General features: G+C 43.3%; 1 protein-coding gene across 5 annotated transcripts in view; it reads right to left on the minus strand.

Annotated features, from left to right (window-relative positions):
* The window catches only part of LOC111863863, a 381,779-nt gene that overhangs the window by 202,954 nt on the left and 163,133 nt on the right, over positions 1–15,692 (minus strand). The gene's annotated exons all lie outside the window — the stretch shown is intronic.

Raw genomic sequence — 15,692 nt, forward strand, 5'->3', positions numbered from 1 at the left:
TCCTAAAGAAACCAGTGAGGAATGGCCGGCAAATCCGATAGATTCATACGAAACAGAGTAAAGACTGAAGAAATTGAGCGAGTGACACACAAACTCCAACTTACGTAACGACTTGCTTGTACACGCTTGGAAAAATCATGCGCTGACAGATATCGTACTTCAAGCGAGGCCAAAGCATGTGCATACCTGATGAGTCTTCCGACTTTCCAACATAAGATTAAAGTCTGCGTAAGCAAATCGGAGCGTGTATGGCGGCCTGAAATCAACGGACAACAGCACAGACTGTACGCTGCAGCCGTGTTGTTCAGCTGTTTTAAAAGCTGCCTGTTGTTACTGAATCGCAGAGTTCACAGCCGCCAACATAAACGTCTATTCCGATCCAGCTGAAAACTATAACGTGGTCTATTGGCATTATATCTGCACATTAGTATACAAGTGGTCTCTAGCCATGGCGTTACCAAACGCATTTCTTTTTACTCCCATCCGAAGAGATGTCCTGTCAGTCTGAACCACCCCAATACACGGTCTGAAAACTTGCCTTCTTTCATGTCAACCCGTCTGTATGTGCCACTGTCTGCAGGAATTTGTGTAAGCGCGTTCTGCCATGCTGGACGTTCAGGTGACGCCGCTTTGAGATCCGACAGACAGATCGCCGTTTTTGAAATCTGCGGCATGTTACAGACCTACACGTCACCACTACAAACAACCTTCACATTTCGCACAGTAGCCTACGGCAGTGCGAAGTCGCTTTCATGGTGATGTGCCATGTATTCTGTTTACGCGCATTACACACGCACTCGAGAAAGAGGCCCAGTACTGTTTGTAGTGCAGGGTTCACATCTGTTACAGGGACAGATAAATTAATTAAAATTAAATGCAGTTAAACACAATTAATAAGACGGTAATATAGCAGGTAGCATTATTTTTTTTTATTATTATTGGGACTAGGTCCCTTGTACTGCGGCCACTTCTGGCCTATTGTAGCAGCCCCAGATGACAGGTGAGGGTGATTGTGAAGCAATTGGTGGAATGAAGATTGGCAAGGGAAACCTAAGTACTCGGAGAACACCTGCCCCAGCACCACTTCGTCCACCACAAATCCTACTTGACCAGACCCGGGATCGAACCCGGGCCGCCGCGGTGGGAAGCCAGCGACTAACCGTTTGAGCTATGGCGCGGCCCTAGCAGGTAGTAAGAACAGAGACATAAGAAAACGGACAGTGAAGAGGAAAGACGATTTGTGGTGTCGCCCTGTTGCGCCGAAGAACGGGGCATCCTTCAGCTGTATGCCATTAACATAGACTGGCTCCGTTCCTTTTAAGTATATGCTAATATTTACGATCATATGGTTTATACTAAGAGGAATGTATTCTTAATAGCCCGAAAGAAGCTGAAGTCACTGAATGGAAGGCGTATTATTATATGCGTGTTTAAACTCAAGCAAAAGATCCCAAGAATGGCGCATCCTTAAACCCATCAACTAGTAGTCATCAGTGGATTATTAAATAAACGGAGAGGACATCACGTGTCATGTATCTTAAGCAAGAGGTCTGGTTGTGAGTGGGAAGGATACAATTCTGCCCTTGCCAAGAATCAAACTCGGGTCGACCAGTCACTATCAGCGAGGCCTATGTCCACCCATGTTTCCAGCCTGCGACAGAAGTACAGTGTTCGCTAGTAATTTTAATATATGAATCTCAAGAATAGAACTGTAGGTATGGCATAGAGGAACACCGCTACGTTGTCTATCCCATCAAATCTACAGCCTCACTCCCCCTTCACCTGCTCCCCGCACCTGTCATGCAGATGTGTTCGTAATTGCAAGCAACCCTCGTCAATTAATCGGTCCCTATCACCTTCAAGCGTCAACTTGAGCATTTCTCCGCTTCATTTCATGTAAATGTATTCAAATCCTTTCGGCTGTTGAGGACTTCCAGCAAGCGAGGCGGAAGAGAGAGACCACTTCTATACATGTCGTCACTCTTAATAAGTCAACAGTACGGTCTGCTTAACGTGTTAAAATATTTTTATTAGATGTAATCTTTAAATCCCAAAATAAGAATATAACCACGGGCCTAAACGTCTATAAAACACGTTCTTATTCCATCGTGTACGCTCATGGCACCTCACTGTCTACACACATTATTAATAGAAGGTTCTAATAGTAATGATCCGCTTGTGTATTTGAGTGCATTGCTAGAGAGCTAATCATCTCAAATCTAAAAGTAACTTAGCTCAGATGGTTGAAACTATTACGCGTCTTTCATGACGTAAAATAGTACGACTTATACGGAGGTTAGCCGCGCCATAGCTCAAGCGGTTAGTCGCTGGCTTCCCACCGCAGCGGCCCGGGTCTGGTCAAGTGGGATTTGTGGTGGATAAAGTGGCGCTGGGGCGGGTTTTCTTCCAGTACTTCGGTTTCCCCTGTCAATCTTCATTCCACCAAATTCTCCATCATCATAATCACATGGGGCAGGCTACAATAGGCCAATCAGTGGCCGCCATGCCGAGTGGACCCAGTTGGACTCCACCCCACACTAAACGAATTTAAAAATATATATATATGGAGGTTACGCTTCTGTGTCTGTCCGTCCGTCTCGAGCGTAGTACCAGTGCCTAAAACACTGGAAGCGTTCTTTCCTTTTAAATTCATACTGGAAACGTTACTAAACATTGGCAGGCAATTCTGATTGTCAGCCATATCGATCTATTGCAAAGCCTGCAGTACATTACATAAAAGAAACAACTGGATAGCTGATTTCTTCATATGTAGACCCAAGTTAATATAAATCGTGTATAAAATCATGGTGAACTTAAATACGAGAGATGAAGGCACAAAGTTATTAGACCGTTTTTGGTTAAGAACAACGCCTATTATACATAAGGTCACAACTGAACTTTTTCATATACAGTTCTATCATAAACAGTTACTCAATTTTTTATGAAATTCAATATCAGAAGTCCCTGCATAACCTTACTCGTCGCTTTGAATTTAACCACACTGACCGATTACAAAATCCAAGTTTACACGAGGCCATAAATTGACACGCCCACGTACCGCTGATTTGGTTGTAATGCCTTACTGAGTGCCATTATGCTCATGAAATATGGGCTTTGTTCGCTTTATGTAACACAGTCTGTGTTTGCTGAAATGTCGCAATTAATCCGGTCGTAAGTAAGCTTAACATGCTGCAAAGAACGTTGTTGGGTATTCTGCAAACTACAAAGGAGGCTACACTCATTCCAAGCTTGTTTACAATTTGCAATATATGGCCGGCGAATTCGGGGTTTTAAGTTGCAGCTTTTTACCGCAATCTTTGACATATGCATAAAGGCTAGTTTACTTAACATGCAATTAGTATATCTGCTGCAAAAAGCGTATAATATGGAAGGTTCGTGTAAATAAATGTAACAATCAATTACATCATATATTTAATTAAAGTACAGAAGACTAAAATGATTTTCTTATATATACGATAGAAAACAACACAGGAAATTACATAGTAATCGTTTCGTTCAGTACCGATTGCCATAAGAAAGTGCTATAGCACATCGCCAGTAATTTCCGTCCTCTAATTCAAGTTCGTGACGGCCTCTGTAGTCTAGTGGTCACAGCTCCTGCCTACAGATCCTGAGGTCCTCGGTAAGATTCCCGGCGCTACCAGATTTTCTGAGAAGTAGTGGGTCTGGAACGGGGTCCACTCAGCCTCGTGAAGATAAGTGAGAATCTATTTCAAGCAAACAGCGGCTCCGATCTAGAAAACCGAAAATTAACGGCCGTGGGGATTCGCTGCGTTGACCACGCGGTCCCCTCTATCCACGAAACTTGGCACTAACTTCGCCGAGAAGCGGCGGTCGCTCGGCCGGTATAGTTGGCTTGCGGACTAAAACCACGGAGTTTCAATTCAAGTTCGTTACCGTTGTTACCCGCATTTCTCGGTTCCTGCATGAAGGAAGTGACGTGGCTGAACTGCGTACGTGAACTGTGCACTCTGGCACCCTTCATGCTTGCCTATCGTGAAATTAACAACTAACATCATAATAGGCCAATTTCTAGCAAAGTAACAATTCTCTGAATTATTATCAAATTCCGAAGTATCAAATTCGAAGTTAAGAAAGTATGAAACAGATTTATGAGATCTCATGGCGAAGACTTAAAAATACTTAAAGAGGAAAATTACCGTCAGAAATTTATGTGATATTCATGATTTAGAGCAGGACCGGATTTCAGGGGGGGGGGGCGACCGGGCCCCTTCAAAACAAATCAAATCCACTGATTTATTCAGACATTTACTTCTCTAACACTGTACTTTTTGCACTTTTAGTTCTTACGAGGAGAATAAACCATATGTCATAACCTACATTACTTGTTATCGATAGGGGCTCCACATTTTGTTTGTCCCGGGGCCCTGCAACTGTGAATCCGGCTCTATTTTGGCTATAACCTGCAATAATGAGACTCTTGCAATTATGTGGTATTGTTTGCTCAAATTCTTTAGTTGGAATTTACTGCCCCATTTAGTTTAGAAATAATGTGTATAGAACTAATTAGTGTCATTTAGAAACGCACACAGCCATCTCTACAAATCGAACAACTTGAGTAGTTAGTACAAAAATCAGCTGCAGCAAATTGTCGTAATGTTTTATACTAACTATAATTCACTAACTCACTTTATAACTTAAGTGGGCCTCAATGGAAGTAGAAATTCCTTCGCGATGTATGTGTGTGTGTGCTGCTTTATTTTGCATTCAAACATTGTACAATGCCCAGTATACACAAAGAGAGTGTTCTTGCTGCTTCCTAACATGGTGGATATAACTCTACGTTTGTCACGTTTGGGCGCAGGAAGCTGCATATTTAAAACATTACGAAAGATAAGCTACTTAGAAAAACAAACGGTTCCTTTGTGTTTGTATATTCTTTTCTCCATATGCCATAGACCATACACAGTGCACGAACTCCTTGGAGCAGTCTTTCTTCAGAATGTAGCAATCGCTCAGTTACTCAAGAAATTCTTCAGCATTTATGGAATAGGAAGGTTCATTACCGTGTTCACAAGAGGCCGTCACTGGTCCCTACTCTGAGCCAGATGAATCCAGTCCACAATCTCCAAATCTATTTAAGACTCATTACACTATTCTCCCATCTATGATCAAGTTCCCCAAGCTGACCCTTGTCCGATTTTATAATGAAAATTTTGATTTCAATTTTAATCTCTCCAGTACGTGCCACAATACCAACCTTCCTCTCCCACAGTTTTTATTAAAGAAAAAATGGTTTCAGAATTTCCCCATAAACTTATAAAACCATCGTTCCAAAGTCGATGTATTTACTTACTGAATCATGTACGAGTAAATTTAATCTTAATCGTAAGATACTGTAACGTATTTGATCAACGCGTTGCCAAGCAACGGCTCGGTAACCAACAATAGGAAGAATGTTTTCTATGGAGTCCGCGCCGTTACTATTGCTATGCAACAAAGTAAAAACGCTTCTACAATAACAGAGGATGTTTTCCGTTGGGTACGTGCTGCGGTTATATAAGGAGGGTGAAGTGGAACTAGAAGTGAGTGTGACACAGTTCTGGGTTCTCGGTAGGAGACAGCCACGATTAGTTCATCGACTTGTGAGGATTTAAAGTGCGATTAGAAGACGTGATTCATGTGTAATAATTATCTGTAGTTACGACCTGTAGGTTATTAATAAATGCAAACCTGCGTCTCAGTCACCCCAACACATGATAACTAGTGTCATAAGTGGGATCGGAGCGATCGATTATTGGATCAAATATTTATTTTGCAGTGTTACACTACGATGACTGGTTGAGGGGCTATGCTACAAGCCGGAAGTCGCGGGTCCAAGTCCCAATGAGGTCAATGGATTTTTTTCAATTGACCTAATCCTTCCAGTCGCACTATGCCCTGGGGTTCACTCAGCCTCTAACAGAAATGAGTACGAGGAATTAATTAAATAATTTTCCCGGGGAGTAAAGCGCGGCAGGAGCGTAAGGCTGACAAACTTACCGCCATCTTTGTGCCGATTGTCTAGATAATGTGGGACCCTCAACGTCTCACAACCCTATGGGCCTTCACGGCTTGGTACAGGGATAGCTTTACTTTACTTTTACAGTGTTACGCTAAAATGATGGAAAACAGGGAAGTCCTGAATGACACAGAAGAAATGACACTGATCGTGAGAAAATTCCTTCGTTAAAATATGCGCCAGTGACATCTTGTGATGGAGAAAGATCTTTTTCAGCCTACACACATTCTATCAGATAAAAGACAATCAGTGACCCTAGAGAATATGGAAAAGATTCTAATTGTGTGCTCTGCATAAAAAACTCGATTGTGCCAAAATACTGTAAATAAAGCTTGCTTGCAAAACTAAAAATTACATTAGATAGTTTAATGAATCCACATATTTTACTACATACTTCAGAGTTTTTTGTCACATAATTATGTACATATTTTGTGTGATATTACATAAAAATACTAGCTCTAATAATTTGAGGCCGTGCCATAGCTCAAGCGGTTAGTCGCTAGTTTTCCACCGCGGCGACCCGGGTTCGATCCCGGGGCTGGTTAAGTGGGATTTGTGGTGGATAAAGTGGCGCTGGGGTGGCTATTCTCCGAGTACTTCGGTTTCCCCTGCCAATCTTCATTCCACCAACTGCTCCACAATCACCTTCGCCTATCATCTGGGACTGGTACAATAGGCCAGAAGTGGGACTTAGTCCCACCCCACTAGCAATAAAAGAAACAAAAATACTAGCTCTAATAAGTTTTGAAAGGCCCCATAAAAGGAACGTCGAGTGGCTGCATCTTGCTCGTGCTGAGGGCCGAATGTCAACAATGACTTCGCGAGTCTTTCAATCTATGTTTGGAACGTCAGTATTTTTGATGAGAGGACAGTGGTCATTCAACACTAGAATCAGGGTTGTCTGCAGACCTTGGTGACTCAAAATCTATCATACGCACAAAATGCACGGGCTCGTTCTAATCACTATTGGGTGATGGAGTACTCGTACACGTGTAAGGGTAAACACAGGCCGAAGGGAAACTCTCACTGGATGGCTAAGTTGTTCGCTATGAGGTGTGCGGACAGAGAATTGACTTTTCTTGTAAGGAAATTCCTCGTCCACTTTTTTTTTCTTGGGATGGGTTTAGACTGAGTCCACTTAGCAAGCAGGCCATTAATTGGCCAATTGTATCAGAAGCGAATGATACGTGAATAAGGATCATTTGGTGTAAGTATCTTGTATCTTGGAACATGTACCTTATGGTAATGGCATCTGGAACTGCAGTCCAAACGCGCCGTGACACACATCTATTTGCTCTGAACAAGCTCGTAGATTCCATACCTAACTGAAACGTAGACCATACAAAACGCACAGACGATTCTCAACACAGTGATTCAATTCACAACATGCATGAGGGCGCCTGTCTATGCACGTATGGACTGAAGTCATTAGAAGAACATGGAGGGCCTTATCTGGCAACATACACAGATGAGAATTGTTCAGGACTGACCAGAATATTCTTGCTTTTCTGCATAGAGCCAAGTCCAAGGCAAATTCTTTCACATGATATATTATGCTGAACATATACCTTGGAGATATGCACAATTCGGGCAGGGCTAAGCAGCTTGTAATGTCACTTCATTTCCTGCACGGTAACCCGTTGTCATGGGAACATACTCTGTTAATACCCGTTGCCTAGGAAATCAACTCTCATCTGACTCCATTATTCCGGTCTTCAGGCGTCACGTCATAATACTACACGCGGTGGAGTCACAAATAAATCGCTGGGCAATAATGTAATTAAGTGCTTGAGGGGAAGGGAGATAGCTTTGCAGAAGGAAACTCATGCAACAGCGGATAAATTTGCCGTCGCTTCACGTACTGACCAAAAACAAATAAAACGACCAATTTCCTGGTTGATGTGTATGGTCCTGTGACATGGTGGTTTGGGATGCAGACGAATATAAACTGTAAGTATTACAATGCAAAGTGATACGCAAATATCTGAACCCCGGAGATCAGAAATAAACGTCCAACGGACGAAGTGTTGTTCTCCACCCCTGAACTGCAGTGGCATCTCGAGGTGCGCCTTAGCGAGTGTTGCAGATCAACAGACACCGTTTTCCACTTGGCCAAGTCATAATCTCAATGCAAGTCATACTGTTTTGATTGTAGCAGCTTCTTAAATAGCGTTCTTGAAATCTCGAACAAGGCGGCGCCGTTAATTATGTATTTAGTCTCAACATTGTAGGCAACTCTTAACGATCATTTCCGTGTTCAAAATCGCCCAGCACTAACCTCTATGAATCCTGTCCACACCATCCCATCTTATTTCGTTAAGATCCATTTTAAAATTATCTTCAAAAATAGGCCGTTCCCTAATTACCGTGTTCACAAAACACCGTCACTATTCCCTTTCCTATCAAGAGCTTCCAATCTTATTTCCTTAAGTACCATTTTAATATTATCTTCTCAAGTTGTCTCCTCAGTATGCATTTCTGTCCTCTTCACATTTTCTATATGTAACCTGTCTCATGCTTCATGATTTGTTCTTCCTGATTATAAAAGGCGAGGAGTACAAATTATAAGGCTCCCCATTCTGGGGCCTTCTATACTCATTTATTAAATTCTGAGAGAAATATTTGGGTGGACTGTCCGTTTTGATTTTCAAACTGTCATCTTACCATTTCAAGGAAGAGAAATACACGCACTGATTTCAGGATAATAAAATTACCACTTTCCTTTCGTGCAAGACATAAAACATAGTCCCTTATAAACATGCCAATAAATGCCATAAAGTATCTACCTCTATTATACTTCAGCTTTCGCCCACGCAGATTATGCATTTTACATTCATTTTATGGATCTGTACCAATTTAAAGATCCTTCAGGGCCAGGCGATTTGTATTCAGTCTCTGCTTTATATTGTCTTTGCGCTCTCTTTCATTTCTAATCAAGTAACAAGAAAGTCTAACATAAAGTCCATTGCCGGTTTATACTGAGGAGCCGTCACCAACCGCAAACGTTAGATTGCCCTCAAAGAGCAACTTGGATGAAGGGAGCAGGGAAAGAGGCCCTGTCTGGAACTTGTTCGCATAAATTTGCATACCATAACCCATATTTATGTTCAGTTGCTTCATGGCTGAAGGCGAAATTGGGAAACTCAGTAAAGTAAAAGTAAAGCTATCCCTGTACCAGCCCGTGAAGGCCCATAGGGTTGTGAGAAGTTGAGGGTCCCACATTATCTAGACAATCGGCTCAGAGATGGCGGTAAGGTTGTCAGCCTTACGCGCCGGCCGCGCTTTCATACCATTCACAATTCACACTAAAACAGGACGGACAAGAGAGATCATAACTAACCCAAGTATGATAACAAAGATACTTAATCTAAAGAAATCCCGGACCTTCACTCTAGGAAATACATTTACATCGTCAATTCTTTAACTGCTTCATCTAATCATTCACAGAGCACATACACGTTCTCCAGAAGCTGCTCAAATTCAATGCCGAGTATGTGGCAACATGTCTGAACTGTCAGCTGGCTACAGAGACCACGTTCGGTGCCGCAGTGAACACCAGAACTTGTTGAGACATGCCCACATATCGGTCGAAGACATCTTCCTCACTGCATGAAATGATAGGGCCTGCCTCCTCGATCACCTGACTTCACTACGGCAGACATCTCCCTACGGATCCATATCAAGAATCAAGTGTGAACCCCCCTCCACCACCACCACTAATACTTAATGAAATATGAGCAAGGGCTGCTGCAGCTCTTGCAACGGTAGGGACGGGTTAAACTGACCACTGCCCGTGTTACTAGGGGACACCAGATACAATTTGGAATTCCAAAAGGCACTAGTTTCTTTCGTATTTATGACTGTGTTCAAAAGCACGACATAATTAGAAATACACTGTAGAACAAACGCGATTTCATCTGGAAAAACACATGGAAAACACCATCAGGATAGAAACTGAAAGGCAGGAACCTTCAGTAACCTACTCGAGCCCATCAGCCTTACATACACCCTGTCTCCTCTCCAGACGAACACTGCATAGCATCCACACCAAAGCCAGGAGCAAGGATAGCTCAGTCGTTATAGTAACGGGTCATGGGCTGCATGAATCGGGTAAGAACATTTTCTCTATTGCACAGCCTTCAGACGGGAGCCCAAACATTTTCCTATCCAATGCGTACCGGAGGTTGTTCCCCCCGGGGATAAAGCGGCAGGAACATGAAGCTGATCACTCACTTCCACCTAGTGCAGAGGTCAAAATGGTGGAGCTATACCTACAATTCCCCACGTCTTCATGGCGTGATTCTTCATTAACGAAGCACAGAGACAGTTCTTACCTTACCACACCAAAGGCTCTGAAAATAGGCGAAACAATTCGAAACGTATATGCGCACTCAGCATATGACTTAGCGCGGTGGTCCCCTTTTCCTCAGGGAAAGGAAAGTAGGATAATGACTGCCCTGTACACACAAACAAGATCGTGTTCATATTCGCACGGAGAAGACATGAACATTCCAACGCCTTTTCATTTTTTTTCTTTCAAAAATGTGTTAAGGCAAATAATCCGACTGGACGGACATCACGTACACTGAATCCCTGTTATAAGTGCCTGGGGGGGGAGTTTGTTATCGCCGATGTCCGCAACAATCGAGTGAGGACGTATTCACGGAAGTACACCATAGGCTACATAGCCAATACACACAATAAACACAGAAACACATAATATTATTATATAAAAAAACTCCGTGGCCTGTAGTCCGCAAGCGAATTATACCGACCGAGCAACCGCCGCTTGTGGGCCAAGTTAGTGCCAATTTTTGCGGATAGAATGTGTCACGTGGTCAGCGCAACGAATTCCCACGGCACTTAATCTCGGTTTTCTTGACCGGATCCGCCACTTCTTTGAAATAGCTCGTCAGTTATCCTCACGATGCTGAGTGGACTCCGTTTCAGACCCACTACCTCTTAGAAAATCTGAGAGCGTGGGGAATTGAAGCCGGACCTCTGGATCTGTAGGCAGGAACTCTGACCACTAGATCACAGAGGCGGTCCAATATGATTAGATAAAGGCTTTTCTATTTCCCAACGCGGCGGCCCGGGTTCGATCCCGTGTCTGGTCAAGTGGGATTTGTGGTGGACAAAGTGGCGCTTGGGCAGGTTTTATCCGAGTACTTCGGTTTCCTCCGCCAATCTTCATTCCACCAACCGCTCCACAATCACCCTCACCTATCATCTGGGACTGGTACAATAGGCCACAAGGTACTTAGTCCCAGCCCACTAGCAATAAAAAAAAAGGGTTTTATATCGGGGTTCTATCTAATTTTAAATAGTTTTCTAATTATAACACGTTCTAAGTGCCTCAATATCTCTAAAAATTTACAATTGTACACAGGCATATTTTTTTTCCTTTATATGCGAAATACGTCACATCCGGGTCCGTTATGATGAGGGTTCACTACGTATTTTGCATTTCTTTATAAAGTGCAACTTTCAAGTACATAAGCAATTTATCTCAATGTTTCTCTAAATAATATTAGCCCAACTGTTTTCCTCACGGTACTGCCTATCGCCGACTCTGTGTGGATCACTTTTGGAGATACACGGAAAAGCAAACCTTTCCACAAGAAACTACGGAAACTCCACTGCACAGAACAGACCTGTGACCACTTAAAAAACCAAGATCGCACGCAAATCGATAATTACAACTGAGGTAGTCGTCCTGTGGATATAAAACCTTATGTTCTCCGACCGCAAAGACCCAAAGCGAATGTGAATATCCCCAAGGTTTGCGGTTCAAGTTCAGGGGCCTCTAATTACGTTCATGACAGCAGGAGACTTCTGATTGAGCCATCTGTGTTGTCATGCAGGTAACATAAGCAGCACTGCGGTGGGCAACTGCCACACACTGAGTGGTTTATATGGAAATCAGAACCGCAAATAACGAGAAATGATCCCCCGAAGCATGAAATTCATCTGAATAAGATTAAACGATTCAGTTCCTACCTCAAGGAAGCACGTCATCTCCATCAGAAGGTCCAGTCGATTAATGCTCTTCAAGGAAACGATCTTTCTTTGCGAGATCCGGTGTGACTATGAAGAATGCTGTCTTCTGAGATGTGAGGCCGTGCAGTCTGGTAGAAATTTATGGACGTTCCTGAGAAACATGTGGGCTCCATATTCAGGGCTATAGGTCTTATGTGGATACTGTTCTCTGTTTGTAATAAAACTAAATTAGACTGAATCAGACTGAACACTCAGGACTAAGTTTCATCACACTACACGGCGTCACGCCCCGGAAGATAGTATTCTTCGATAGTCATTATTTTGCTGATGGAAATAAGCAATCCATAAATACGGTCTGTGGCCAAAACTTGGACAATCTGTAAGGTTAGAGCAGGTGGCACCAACCTGTTCTGCCTGTTGTTCTGTTTATATTTTCAGCAAGAAGTGCTGACTCCTCGTCTTCTGATTGGTAAATATTATGATTAGATTCTTTCTCTGTTTCAATGCAATAAATCAAGAAGTCAGAATTTGGGGGGGAAAATATTAGTCACCATTTCGCTGAGGTGTTGCTTGATTCCCTAACTAAGCTACCTTACAGCTACTTTAACAAATGTCTGTCATTAAAGGTCGATGTTTCGGGGGAACCTACGGCCTTCATCCTGCAGCTGCTCTGAAATACGTTCCTCCACAATGACAAACTTCTACCAGATTACACGACGTCATGTTAATTACAAAGCTCACCTAGCATTGTTAAGATACTGAAATACACAAGACTACAATGGGGCAAAGAAGAAAAGCATACGTGTATAGAATTTTGGTGGTGATACGTGAAGGATGTGAAGCCGTGTAGTTTCACACAAGTAGATAGACACCAAGAGGAAACTGCTGTCCTCATCTTCAGTGATTGGCTTGGTCTACCTTGAAGCTGAAGGCAGCAGATTTCTCCGAAACGTTGGTAGGCCTACCTATCAAGCACACTGCACAGCGTTGCCTCCCAGACGCCACAGTCTCTGTCGTGACAGCTAAGTATAACAAGGAAGTGTACCACTGGGAGGTTCTCAAGAAGGGAGTTTGATGGAGCTACCTCACTGGCGTGTCCAATGCTGGGCTTTGGTTAAGAGCGATGTTGAGTCTGCAGATTCACAGAACCGCAACTGCCGCCAGGTCGGGCGCACCGTTCGCGCCCTCGAAACCCAGCTTAAAGCAAGCTAAAACTTGTGAGTCAGGGTTCTATGCGCGCCTGTCTAACATCTAGAGATTCTGAAAAAGCTTTAAACGCGTTACCAGCTGCAGGGGGGGGGGGGTAGCGTAGTTGGTTGAGGCACTATGCTATAAGGCGGAAGGTCGTAGTTCGATTTCCTACGTCATTGGATTTTTCAATTGACCTGATCCTTCCGGCCGCATTATGGCCCTGGGGTCGACTCAACCTCTAACATAAATCAGTACCAGGAATCTTCCTGGAGGTAAAGGACGGCCGGTGCGTAAAGCTTACCTCATTGCCATCTGTGAGACAGTTGTCTAGAAAATTTCGGAGCCTCGACGGCCTGTTACAGGAAGAGCTTTACCCTTTTTGCCTTTTACTAGCCGCAGAGGTCATTTCGCGAGACAAGGAACTCGAAGATATTAGGAAGGGGTCGTGACCAATTTAAAAGTACTATATCATAATTATAATCGATATATTGATGAAAATCACGAAATTCCTCAATTAGGAATGCGAATGTCCTGGCTAAATTTCGAACAGATTAAGATACCTAATCTAAATCACAAGAGTACTGTGCACTTCGGAATTACGAAGTGCATAAAGGTACTCAAGGCCGTGCCATAGCTCAAGCGGTTAGTCGCTGGCTTCCCACCGCGGACGCCGGGCTCGATCCTGGGTCTGGTCAAGTGGGATTTGTGGTGAACAAAGTGGCGCTGGGCAGGTTTTCTCCGAGTACTTCGGTTCCCCCTGCCAATCTTCATTCCACCAATTGCTCCACAATCACCCTCACCTATCATCTGGGGCTGGTACAATAGGCCAGAAGTGGCCGCAGTACAAGGGACTTAGTCCCACCCCACTATCCGCTCGCTTAGAAGGTATCCATGGGCACTGCTATCACAACTCATTCTCTGCTTTCGTCCTTCATTTATAGCACCTTCTTCATGTTTTACTTATGGGACATACAACCTCTTCATCATTATACTGGTCTCCATATGACCTGGTAAAACTGTTTATTCAATAAGCAAATATATTTTTCACTAGAGAAACTAGTAATAGTTGTTGACTGTGAAGGAATAAAACAGCAAAAACAAACTTTAACACACGACAGGTGAAGTCACGTGATGACATATTTCCCCATAAATCTGACAGGAGACCAAACAGACAAGCAAGTTACCCACAATACGGTACCAGCAGAGTGACCGAATGTTACGTCCTATGTTATTTGCTCCATCACTACCAAAGCGTTTTTTTAATTCTCTAGTCTTTTGCTATTGCTTAGTAATACTGTAATGGCTGTCTCATCAAAGTTACACCTCACTCCTAAGAAACTAGCGATACTTTTAGGTACGGCAATATTCTGACTGCCTAAAGCCTGTTTATGCTCCCCGGATTAACTTAGTTTTTATCTTCTTATTTAATGCGTATGTCTAATACACTGATGTAAATTCGACGTCACTTGTGGCAAAACCAGTCTGGATATTTCAGAACATAAGATGTGGCAACCACAGTCCTGCTGTTGGCTTCAACTTTAAAGCATATGTCCACGCACTCTGTGGTCTAGTGGTTAAAGTTCCTAGCTACAGATCCAGAGGTCCAGGGTTCGATTCCCGGCGCTACCAGATTTTCTGAGAAGTAGTAGGTCCGGAACGGGGTCCACTCAGCCTCGTGAGGATAACTGAGGAGATATATCAAGGAAATAGCGGCTCGGGTCTAGAAAACCGAAATTAACGGCCGTCGGAATCCGTTGCACTGACCACGCGACACTCTCTATCCGCTAAAGTTGGCAATAACTTCGGTATAGTTCGCTTGAGGACTACACGTCACGGAGTTTGCTTTTGTTTGTTTGTCCACGCAGAATTAACCGTAACGTCTGAAGAACGAAATGCCTATGCAGTTTCGAAAAAACACGGCCGATTGTGATGAAAATCATTCACTTTAAGAAACATTTCCTGAAACCAATCTTAAGGCCGATTTGTTCACCTTTTTAGGACAGACATTAACGCCTAATATTTAAGTACCAGAAATTTGTATTCTGAACTGAAAAATGTATCGTGGGAAATACTAATAAAAGATGCCAGTCCATGTCACGACATCTAGCCATGTGTCCACCCTGAAATGTACCCTACTACCTCACAGGCAGTGATTACAGATTTCAGGTCACGTACCATTTTAAGCTACTGACTGCATATGTCGATGTTTTACAGGAATATACTACCTCCATCGTTAGGACTGATCCCTTTCTTTGCAACGTGACTATTTTTTTTATTGCCAGTGGGGTGGGACTAAGTCCCTTGTTCTGCGGCCACTTCTGGCCTATTGTACCAGCCCCAGATGATAGGTGAGGGTGATTGTGGAGCAATTGGTGGAATGAAGATTGGCAGGGAAACCGAAGTACTCGGAGAAACCCTGCCACAGCGCCACTTTGTCCACCAGAAATCCCTCTTGACC

Source organism: Cryptotermes secundus, unplaced genomic scaffold (assembly GCF_002891405.2).
Source record: "Cryptotermes secundus unplaced genomic scaffold, Csec_1.0 scaffold46, whole genome shotgun sequence".
NCBI classification, from domain to species: Eukaryota; Metazoa; Arthropoda; class Insecta; order Blattodea; family Kalotermitidae; genus Cryptotermes; species Cryptotermes secundus.